We start from the raw sequence: 10678 nt of genomic DNA on the forward strand, positions 1-10678 counted from the left end.
AATTACCGTACTTGAAGTAGGAGGACTCCTGTGATGTCCTGGAGTGGAATTGCTCATCCTGAGAACAGATACAGCAGAGGTGGAGGAATTGGGAGTAAAGGATCATATTTTTACAGGAGGTGAGGTGGTAGCACCAGGCTAACAGCAACTGGGGAATCTGTAAATATGTTAACACCTTCCATCTTGATCTGCCATGCAAAATTTCCGCAATCATAGTACAGAAAGGCAAATGTGTAAGAGAACAATGCAGCCTGACAGAAAAAAAATCATTTCGAAGTTCAGTAAGTTAGAACAATCGTGCATTACGATCAAAGACTGACATTGTAGATTTGAAGGGAATCTGTAGTCACAAAATCACTGATTGCAATTGTGTTACAGTGTGGAATGAAGCTGTTCGGCCAATCAAGTCTGTACTGGCTCTACAAATATTCATGATTACCCAGTGCCAGCAGCCTGCTTTAGACCCAGAACCTTGCATATATTTGTTTGCATACTCTTCCAATGCCTTCTGGAGTTGCAAATTCCAATCTGGATTCCCCAGATTTCCAGGCAATGCCTTCCATGTCTGAACGTCCAACTACATGAAAGAAAAATCCTCACTTCACTTTTGCCGCTGGTACAGATCACTTGGATCTATGCTGTCATGTCCATGTCCCATTTATGATCGGGAAAGGTTTCTCCCTATTTACTCTGTCAATGTTTCCTTGATCAATGGCATATACATTTGCAGCATGACTTACCAACTTACTAATCAGATCTCTGATATATTTTGCTCACAATACAGGTCGCAGCAATGATTCTTGTCTAACAAGACTGGTCACAGATCTCCAGTCAGAAAAACAGCCCGAAACTTTGCAATCTCTCTCTCTTCTCTAAAAAAGAAAATTTTAGATCCATCTTTCCAACTCGCAGCCGTTGATCCCCTGTCGTTTTATCTGCTAGATTCCTGGAGCCTATTCATTGCTTTCATGAAGTCGTTGTCGTCAATAACATCTACTATTCCACCCTCATCAATCATCTTCATCATTTCCTCAAAATACTCAATCAACGTCCCAATGCAAACGATTGTTAGTATTTATAATAGGTCCTTTCGTTTCCAAATATGTGTTAGTGCTGTCCTTAAGAATTTTCTCCAAGAAGTTGCCTGTCATGGATGTAAGACACAGCGACCTGTATTTCCCTGAATTAATCATGTTCCTCTTTCTAAACAAACGAAAGGCAGTGGCTATTCTCGAGTGTCCGGCGTCCTCAATTGTGGCTAAAGAGGATCTAGAGGTCTCTGACAAAGCCTCAGTAATTATCCCTACCCCTAACTCCTTAAATATCTATCTATCCTATGGGATAGATCTCGGTAGGCCCAGGGAACATATCTAAACTAAGATTTTTCAACACATCCGAAATCTCCTCCCTCCTAATTTTGATATGCCACAAAATATCAACATTTTCCTCCCTAATCTTTCCATAATTCGTCTCATTGTCTTTTGTGAATACTGACGGGAGGTATTCATTAACGATCTGACCCCCCTTCCTCTCACCCTAGTCATTAACACCTGCCTTTGTCCTTGAGTCTTTTTACAACCAACTCTTGCTCATAACACAACAATAAGTTGCCTTGAGTCGAGATTGTGGTGTTAGTAAAGCTCAGCAGGTCAGGCAGCATCTAAGGAGCAGGAGAATTGATGTTTCATACATAAGTCCTTCGTCTTGAATCAGGAATCATAATGAATGGCTTATTCCTGAAGCGTCGATTCTCCTGCTCCTTGGATGCTGCCTGACGTGCTGTGTTTTTCCAGCAACACATTTTCGACTCTGATCTTCAGCATCTGCAGTCCTCACTTAGGAGAAAATACCTTGATCCTCCTTGCCAAGAATATTTCCTGGTCTCTTTTAGCACTCCTAATTCCTCTGTTACCGTCTTTCCAGCTTCCTTTATACCTGTCAAGGGTTTTGTTTGATTTCAGCTTTCTAAACACGTGCTTAGTTTTCGCGTTCTGACTAAAGAGTCGATATCTCCTGTCATTCACAATTTGTGAATCATGCCATCCTGAACTTTCAGCCTCACAGGAAGACGTTGATGCAGGTACAGTTACAAAATTGAAAAGTCGTTTGGATAGTTACGTGAATAAGAAAGGTTCAGAGGGATATTGAACAAATGCAGGCAAATGGGACTGGTTTAGTTTGGAAAACGTGACCGGCATGAGTGGACCAACGAGTCTGTTTCCGGTTTATACAACTCTGATTCCATGTAGATTCTGAATTCTGATCAATTGGACTTTAAATGACTCCTTCCTGTTAAAAATAGATTTCCCATGAAAAATGCCGTTTGTATCTAATTTCTCCAGGACCTGCCTAATGCTGTTATCATTTGCATTCGCCTATTTTAAAACTTTTACTGGTGTGATCCCTATTCATAATTATGTTAAACTGATCATTACCAAAATGTCATGGCTTTCATTGCAAACAAACACAGAAATTGGTGGAAAACACGCAAAAGGCCTGGCAGGATCTGTAGAGGCGAAGCAAGGTTAACGTTTCAGGCTCAGCGACCCTTCCTTCGGACTATTTTAACCAGGAAAAGTTTGGTATATATGCTGCAGAATCTGTGGGGGAGGATGAAGGAGTTAACGATACTTGGAAGCGCGATGAAAAATAAAGTTGGGCAGACACAGGAATGCTTAAAGGTCAGTTTGGGAATATTCTCAATACCACCATGTTCTCTGGCAAGTATCTCTTGCAGGCTTACTATTGTACCCCAGTAAAGCTCAGCACAAGCTGGAAGAATAACGTTTTATTTCCCCCTTGGGAACTCTGCAGCTTTGTGGGCTCAAACTCGAGTTCAGTAAATTCAGCGCCTGGGCAACTTCCGAAGTATCTGTGACCCAGCTTCGTCATCATGTAGGCTGCTGCTGCACATACTCAAACAAACACAGACAATTGCACTCACTCACATGACTCACTGACATACTCATTCACAGTCATAATGTCAAGAACAATTGCACTTACACTCTCGCACTCACTGATAGACTCACACTCGCTCACTGACATTCACACAGAAAAACAGGCAATTACGCACTTACTCACTCACTGTGACGCGCACAGAAACATAACTTCACTCCGACTGTCACTTACACACACTCAGTGACACAGATATTTCCACTTCCACACTCACTAACTGACACACACTCAATTTCACCCATCTCCAAGTCAGGCACTCACTAATACCCGCAGAGACAATCGCATTCACACTCCTGATAATACTCATTCACTGACACTCACTCATGCACACAAGCACGGATCATTAATTCCTATTTGCAAATTAACATCGTGCGATTGAACAGATCCGTTGTGCAAATTAACATAAGTTTATTGTACAAATGAGCATGGCTTTATTTAGCAGATGAATCCTTTATCCACGAATCTACCCAGAGACATCAGGTATTTGTTTGTGGGTATCTCTACATGCATGTGCCTGGATTTATGTGTCTGCACGTGTGTGTGCATGTGTTCGTTTCTGTGCGTGAGAAGTTGGTGGTGAGCTGCTTTTTTGAACCGCTGATGTCCATGTGGTTTAGGTTAAATGAATGATGTCATTAGGGAGGGAATTCCAAAATTCTGACTCAGCCACACTGAAAGAATGGCGATAGATTTCCAAGTGGGATGGTGACTGACTTAGAGGGGAAATTGCAGGGCCTGGCGTTCCCCATATCTATGACCCCTTGTTCATCTAGTTCCACTCCAAGTCGCACACCACCACTTTCTCATGGGGGAAACGAGGTACAGGTTAATATATGTTGAGTCCAACCTACGATATCCTGGGTCCAGGGAACGAATGAAAAATAAAGCAAATCCATTGTTGTTTACTAAACGGGATAGACTATCTATAACCCTCTATTCCTTGACCTCACTCCAATTTCAGAGACATATTGAAAGGTGACAGTCACTATTAATTCACTTTCCCCCATGCACACCTTCATTGACTCGCACATGTAGCAATGAATCTGGGAAGATATTCAGTTTACTTTTTTTTCTTTTATTGACTGTACGTGACAGTGACCCAGTTACCACAGAGCCAGCTCGCTGACTGAGCAAAACCCCTGACACTCCTGAATTTTAAAAATCTTTTATTTACATGTGGAAAGTCCTTGACAATGATCCAGCTCCCTCAGAGCCAGCTCTCAGAGTGAACAGAACCTACCTTTTATTATTCTTCTTTTTTTCCATGCTTGTGTGTGCAGGTGTGAGACACAGTGGAAGACATAGAGTGTACAAAGCTTTATTCAATATCAACCACTAAGAAGAAAAGAAACACCCAAGTGATCAGTGACAAGTAGTGCTGTTCACATCAAAGGGCAATGCTGTGTGATCAAACAGTGAAGGGGAGGGTAGGGATTAAATCAAAACGGAGTTGGAGGGGGAAATAATACACACCATCCCTGCAGTGCCCATCTCTCCCTGAACAGCTCAAGGGTGTTGGTGGACACCGCGCACTCCTTCTCCAGAGACGATATTCAGTTTTCTTGTGGCGTAGACCGCTGCTGGAATTGAATGGGTTAGTGGAACCTGTTTGTTCATCATCTATCATTAACATCAGTCTCAACAGATCTTCGTTGTGTCCCTGGAGGGCGCTTCCCTCCTTTAATAATGAGGGACTCCTGACGGCCTTTTACCCTGCCATGCCAGCGGCAGTGCCAGGTCCCTCACTATCCGGGAACCAGTGTTTGGACAGAGAGAACAAGAGATTGGATTCTGAGAGTGACCAGCTGGGATCATTAAGACAATGGATAGAAGTTTCTACGATGGACTTTACTGGCTTTCCCAGGATTGGATATCTCTAACATCACGGATTCAGGACGTGCTTTGGATTATTCAGGGCGTCTACTACCCCATTCTGGCTTTTGTCGACGTTCCTGGTATGTATCTGGTGAAGCCGTCACATCCAGTAAGGCCGCATTTGATGTTCCACACGCAATTCTGCTCGCCCTGCTAAAGGAAGGATATTATTAATTGGAAAGAAATTAGAAATTATTTACAACGCTGTTATCTAAACTGGAAGGTTTGCCATGTTAGGAGTGGTTAGATAGGCTGTGACTTCTTTCTCCCTGGACTGTAGGAGACTGAAGGATGACCTTAAAAAGGTTTATGAAGTCACGGTGGACATAGATAACATGAACACGCAAGGCTCCGCACCACAAACCCCCACACACACCCAAGGTGGGGGAGTGCAAACCTAAAGCGCATAAACTCAAGGTAAGAGAGGCAAGCCTTACATGAGGGGCAGCTTTTTCATGTGATTCGTGTGTAGAATGAGCTGTCAGAGGAAGTGGTGGAGGCTGGTCCAATTACAACATTCAAAAGGGATCTGGATGGGTAGATGGGTTCAGAATGCATTAAAGGCAAATGGGACTAGATCATATTGGGAATCATGGTCGGTATGGACAAGTTGGGCCGATGGATCTGTTTCCTTCTTGTGTGACTCTGTGACACAAACGTCATCCATCCATCAGTTCTCGGGTAGCTCGTTCAACTCCAGTGCCGTTTTCTCCATCCATGTTTTCTAAACATCCCTTTCCCTAGCTCTGAACCCCACTCCCTCTGCATCACAATAGCATAAGTCATAGAAACATACAGATCGACACCACAGAAGAGAAAGGTAATTTGACCCATTCAATGACAAACCTGATCAATTTGGTGCTGCTAAAACTCATGCATTTGTTAGTACATCTTTCAAATTCCCAAATGCCTCTTGGCGTTGTTCTGCTCAACAATCCGTCAGTAGTGTCACGAGACAGCTGAGGTTTGGAACAAACCTCTGGTAGATTCCGTTTGATGCACCTCTTTCTTCGAGGATCGTGATGGAAATTTCTCGACGCCCTTAGTCTTCACGTTCCATGGGGTTAACTTTCCATGACTGATGTTCAATCCGCAGAACGTCACCTTAGTCTTTGCGACTTCGGTGCTCTTTAGGTTTATTACCAGTTTTGTTTCACTTAATCGTTCCAAGAGCTCTGCCAACTGTACCATGTGATTTTTGTATGACTCGATAAAGATCACGAGATCATTCACATAAAGTGCATAATTTGTTAATCCGGCCATAACTACATTTGTGAGTCTTTGGAATGTGACTGATGCGTTCTTCATTCCAAAATGCATCACTTTGAATTGATATAGCTCATTTGGTTTGCTTTCTCTGATATGGCTACCTGCCACTAATCATGCAGCAAGTCCAAGTTTCTGATCTAAGTGGCTTTTCCAACTTTCTCTACACAGTCTTCCAATCTTGGTTATGAATAGGAGACGATTTTGTCACGGCGTTGATCTTCCAAAAGTCCACACAAAATGGTCTGGTTTTGTCAGGTGTCAGAACTAACCCAATAGATTTCTGTCATATTTTTCCACAAAATGTGACCCACTCGGGTAACATGTCAGAATGTATGTAGATGTTTTTGTCACTTGCGATTAGAAACTGACCAGATCCAGTAACTCTCAAAATTGTAACCTCTTTCTCTTCTGCTTCTGCTCTTCCTCAGTAAATTTTACCCACAGAGATAATGTCTTTCTAGAGATCGGTCACTAACTCAATACCCGGGTTTATATACACCCCATGACTCATTAAATGCTTGAAATTTGATATATTTCAAGGTGTCAAATCAATAAAATTCAATTTTCATTGGCTTCTGGTATCCTGGGCACAATTTCAACTAATAGGTCAAATCCTAACTGCTGCCAAAACAGCAACCAGGTATCCATGTGCCTATGTGTACCTATGCTGGAACAACCCATCTCCCAAATTTTCCATTATGGCAGCCGAGACTCCACTTTCAGTAAACTTCAAATTTCCCAACACAATTTCTATTTTAAAGTGACCATAAATACTTTCCACTTGACAATAGTGTCCTTGTGCACGAATCCAAAAAAGTCGGCATTCGGCTGTCGGGTATAATAAGAATCACAAATGGAATCCTGGCATTCATTGCAAAAGGACTGAATTATAAAAGCACAGATGTACTGCTGCAAATAGATAAGGAGTTAGTAAGACCTTACCTTGAGTATTGTGTCGGGTTTTGTGCACTTCATGTAATATAACTGTCCTTCCTCACAGTTAACATAGTGACGATTGTGATCCTATCTCGGAGCAAGTGTGGTCTCTCCAAATGTGTCACCTGTTATCTTGTGGCTATGGCAACGACAGACCTACTGGTTATTATCTTCGACTTGATATTGAGACATATACCAATCGTTTATTATATCCACTTTGTCTTCCTGGAGACCGTCCCTGTGTGTAACATCCATGCAGTCCTGCTTTATGCAGTTACTGACTGTTCTGTTTGGTTCACTGTCATTTTCACCTTTGATCGATTTTTGGCCATATGTTGCCAGGAGCTGAAAAGCAAATATTGCAATGAGAAAACAGTACCTGTGTTTCTCGGAACAGTGACTGTGCTGAGCTGTTTGAAGAACACTTTCTGGTATTTTATGTTGACAAATCGGTACTGGTTGATGAACAGGCCCTGGTTTTGCCGTGTCACAAATGCTGTGCAGGAATCTCGTGTCTGGGTCACAATTGAGTTTCTCCATCATATTCTCACCCCAGCTCTCCCCTTCGTCCTGATTCTGCTGCTGAATGTTTTCACCGTCTGGCACATTCTCATGAGTAGCAAAGCACGTAAGAGACTTATTCGCCAGAGTGCCAGAGACCCAGAAATGGAGAGTCGAAGGAAATCCATCATTTTACTATTTGTTATCTCAGCAAATTTCATCTTGCTGTGGATAATGATCATGCTATATTCGATTTGGAACTGAATGGTGTTTTTAGGCTATTGGTCTGTCTGGATACATGATTTTGTCCAGGAATTAGGCTTCATGCTACAGCTCCTCAGTTGCTGTACAAACACTCTGATTTATGCCGTGACCCAGAATAAGTTTAGAGAACAGTTGACGAGTGCATTGAAATACCCCTTTTCTCAAATTGTTCAAGGCGCTCAGTAGTCCTTGGAAAATAAACCAGGCAACGCTCAAAGATACCAGCAAATTTCCCAATGCATTGGCAATGGTAGTGCCCAAAACTGATATGACTGCACCCAATCTGCTGGCAATAGCACAATAGACAAGACACTTCACGTGAGCAGCTTCTTTAGAACACTGAAATGTACGGCAAAGCAACAGGCCCTTTGTCCCATGATGCTGCGTTGTCACGACGCCAAATTAAACTGATCCCTTGTGTCTGCCCACGGTCTATATCCCTCCATTCCTTGCTTATTGATGACCTGCTCTAAAAGCCTCTTAAACGCCTTTATCATCTCTGACTCGAACACAACCTTTGGCAGTCCGTTTCAGTCAAATGCCACTCTCTGTCTGAAACAAAAACCTTGCCCCTCGTATTTCCTTTGAACTTTCCCCCTCTCACCTTTAATGCATGCCCTGTAGTGTTCGAATTTTGAACTCTGGGGAGAATATTCTGACTGTCAACTCTACCTATCCCGTCATCATTTTGTAAACTTCTATCATGATCCCCCTCATCCACCCGCGATCAAAAGAAAATATCTTCTAAGGCAGGAAGCACACTGCTGAACCTCTTCTGCACCCTCTCCAAAACCTTCTCGAATCTCCTGTAATGCGGCAAACACTATTGAATGCAACATTCTAAGTGTGGCCTCAGCAAAGTCTGATAAAGTTGCTCCATCACGTCCTGACTCTTGCGCTCCATCCTCTGAGCGATAATGTCAAATATGCGACATGCCTTTTTTTACCAACCTATCTACTTGTGTGGCCACCTTCAGGGAGCTATTCCTTTTACACCCCAGGAGCCTACCGTTCGTAAATGTTGTTCGGAGGCCTGTCATTAACTGTAAAATCTTAGGTTCGAGTCCCGTGAATGTCGATGCATGGCCATTCGGCCCATTGAGGTCACATCGTCTTTCTGAAGAGCATCCTACCGAGACACATCCCCCCTAACGTATTTCACATGAGAAATCTTCCAAACCAACATGTCCCTTAACATTGATTAGATTACATTAGGTTAGACTCCCTGCATTGTGAACAACTTAGCAAGGCCAATTTACTTAACCTTTGAAATCACACAGATATGGGAGAAACGTGAAAACTCTACATAGACAATCACCCGAGCGTGGAATTGAATTGACGTGCCCAGCAATGTGAGGCTACAGTGCCAACAGCTGAGACACTATGACGCCCTCTTAACATTTGATCTCCCAAAGTGCAACAGCTCACACTTCCCCGGCTTAAACTCTGCAACTGATCCATGACCCGCTGTATCATTTGATAATCTTCTTGAACCGCTGCAACCCATGTGTTGTTCATCGACCCGCAATGCCCTCAGTGAGGGAGTTCCAGGATTTTCCATCTGTTAAAAGTCGGTTCTGTCAGTGTGAAAATCCCTGCATTCACTGGTGTGCGGGAAGTATTGGACAGTCTCCACAGTGAGGTAGCCGTCCTTTTCCTTCCTGGTGGATTACCTGATTCATTGTCGTCAGGGCGATTACGGTGAGAAGATGGGCCAGCTCTGAATTCTGCACAGGGACTGTCATGCTCAGCTGCTGATTTGAAGCTTCGCGGTTCTCAGTTTCCCGGATGTGTGTCGCTGTGGGCACTCTGTAGGCCTCGACGATATTGTATGACATTAAACACAAAATGGAGAGAGAAATTCTGAGCCTTTGTTCATTCGCTTTTTGATTCATTCACACTTTCAAACTTCACTCCAGCAGTAAGCGTGCCTCATTACAGTCAAAGATTGACAAACAGGCAGAAGTACACAAAAGAACAGTGGCGCACACATGTCAGCATATGTCTACATGATCATTGGCATTGTATCACTTTAACCACACGAGCGACAGACAAGGAGAAAGGTGTGAAGGAGTTAACCTCATTTCAGTGGACTCAACCCCAAAACAGCAGACATCACACTGCCCAGAGAGACAGGCACAGGCATAATCTCTGTAACGTTGTTCCTTTTTTTTCACCTTCTGCCTTGTTTAATTTTTTTTCTCTCGCCATCTCTCTTTCTTTCCCCATTTTTGACTTCAAGATATTGACTCAAAATTTCTGCTCTCTCTCCAAAGTGCACCCTTCAAAAATTTCATCTCCAGAATTTGTGTCCCTCCAAAATGTTGTGACCTCCAACTTTCCACTAACAAAAATGTAACCTTCCCAATTATGTCGTGCAGCGCAAAATTTCTGACCCCTCCCCGTATATTTAGATCCCCACCTCCCAGTTTGCAAGGCCCTGCCAATACTGCACCACACATTGGACAGGATCCCATAGCTGCACCCTGCTCCATCAGTGGTAAGGACTTTCTGACGTGTCAGATTCTGCGGGTTCTTGCCAATTGTTTGAATATTTTGAGCGCGCATCTAACAATGGGACGTCAACCTAGTGAAGCTAAAAATCAAATTTACTTTCACGATCAATAGTACAGGCTATAAGTGATAGAAAAAGCTAAGCTATCCCACATCAATGTATAAAAGAAAAAGGAACAATCCACCACAGGAATTGACGTTGAAACCTTCCACGTCTGTGGAATAAATGACACGTTTCTAAACTAAAAACTTTTTCCCTCCACATCATCCGTATCCCTCGACTCCCTGCCTGTTCATAAGCCTGTCAAGACGCCTCGTAAACAGTTGCTATTGTATGTGTCATCATCACCTTCTCTGACACCAC

The 10678-nt window shown here is 43.0% G+C and overlaps 1 pseudogene; it reads left to right on the top strand.

Annotated features, from left to right (window-relative positions):
• Positions 1-4771: 4771 nt before the first annotated feature.
• LOC148144507 (putative G protein-coupled receptor 139) lies at positions 4772-7986 on the top strand (annotated as a pseudogene).
• Positions 7987-10678: the final 2692 nt, after the last annotated feature.

The sequence above is a fragment of the Chiloscyllium plagiosum genome, unplaced genomic scaffold (assembly GCF_037043375.1).
Source record: "Chiloscyllium plagiosum isolate Xiang-an unplaced genomic scaffold, Cpla_swu_hap1 HiC_scaffold_27, whole genome shotgun sequence".
Classification (NCBI taxonomy): domain Eukaryota; kingdom Metazoa; phylum Chordata; class Chondrichthyes; order Orectolobiformes; family Hemiscylliidae; genus Chiloscyllium; species Chiloscyllium plagiosum.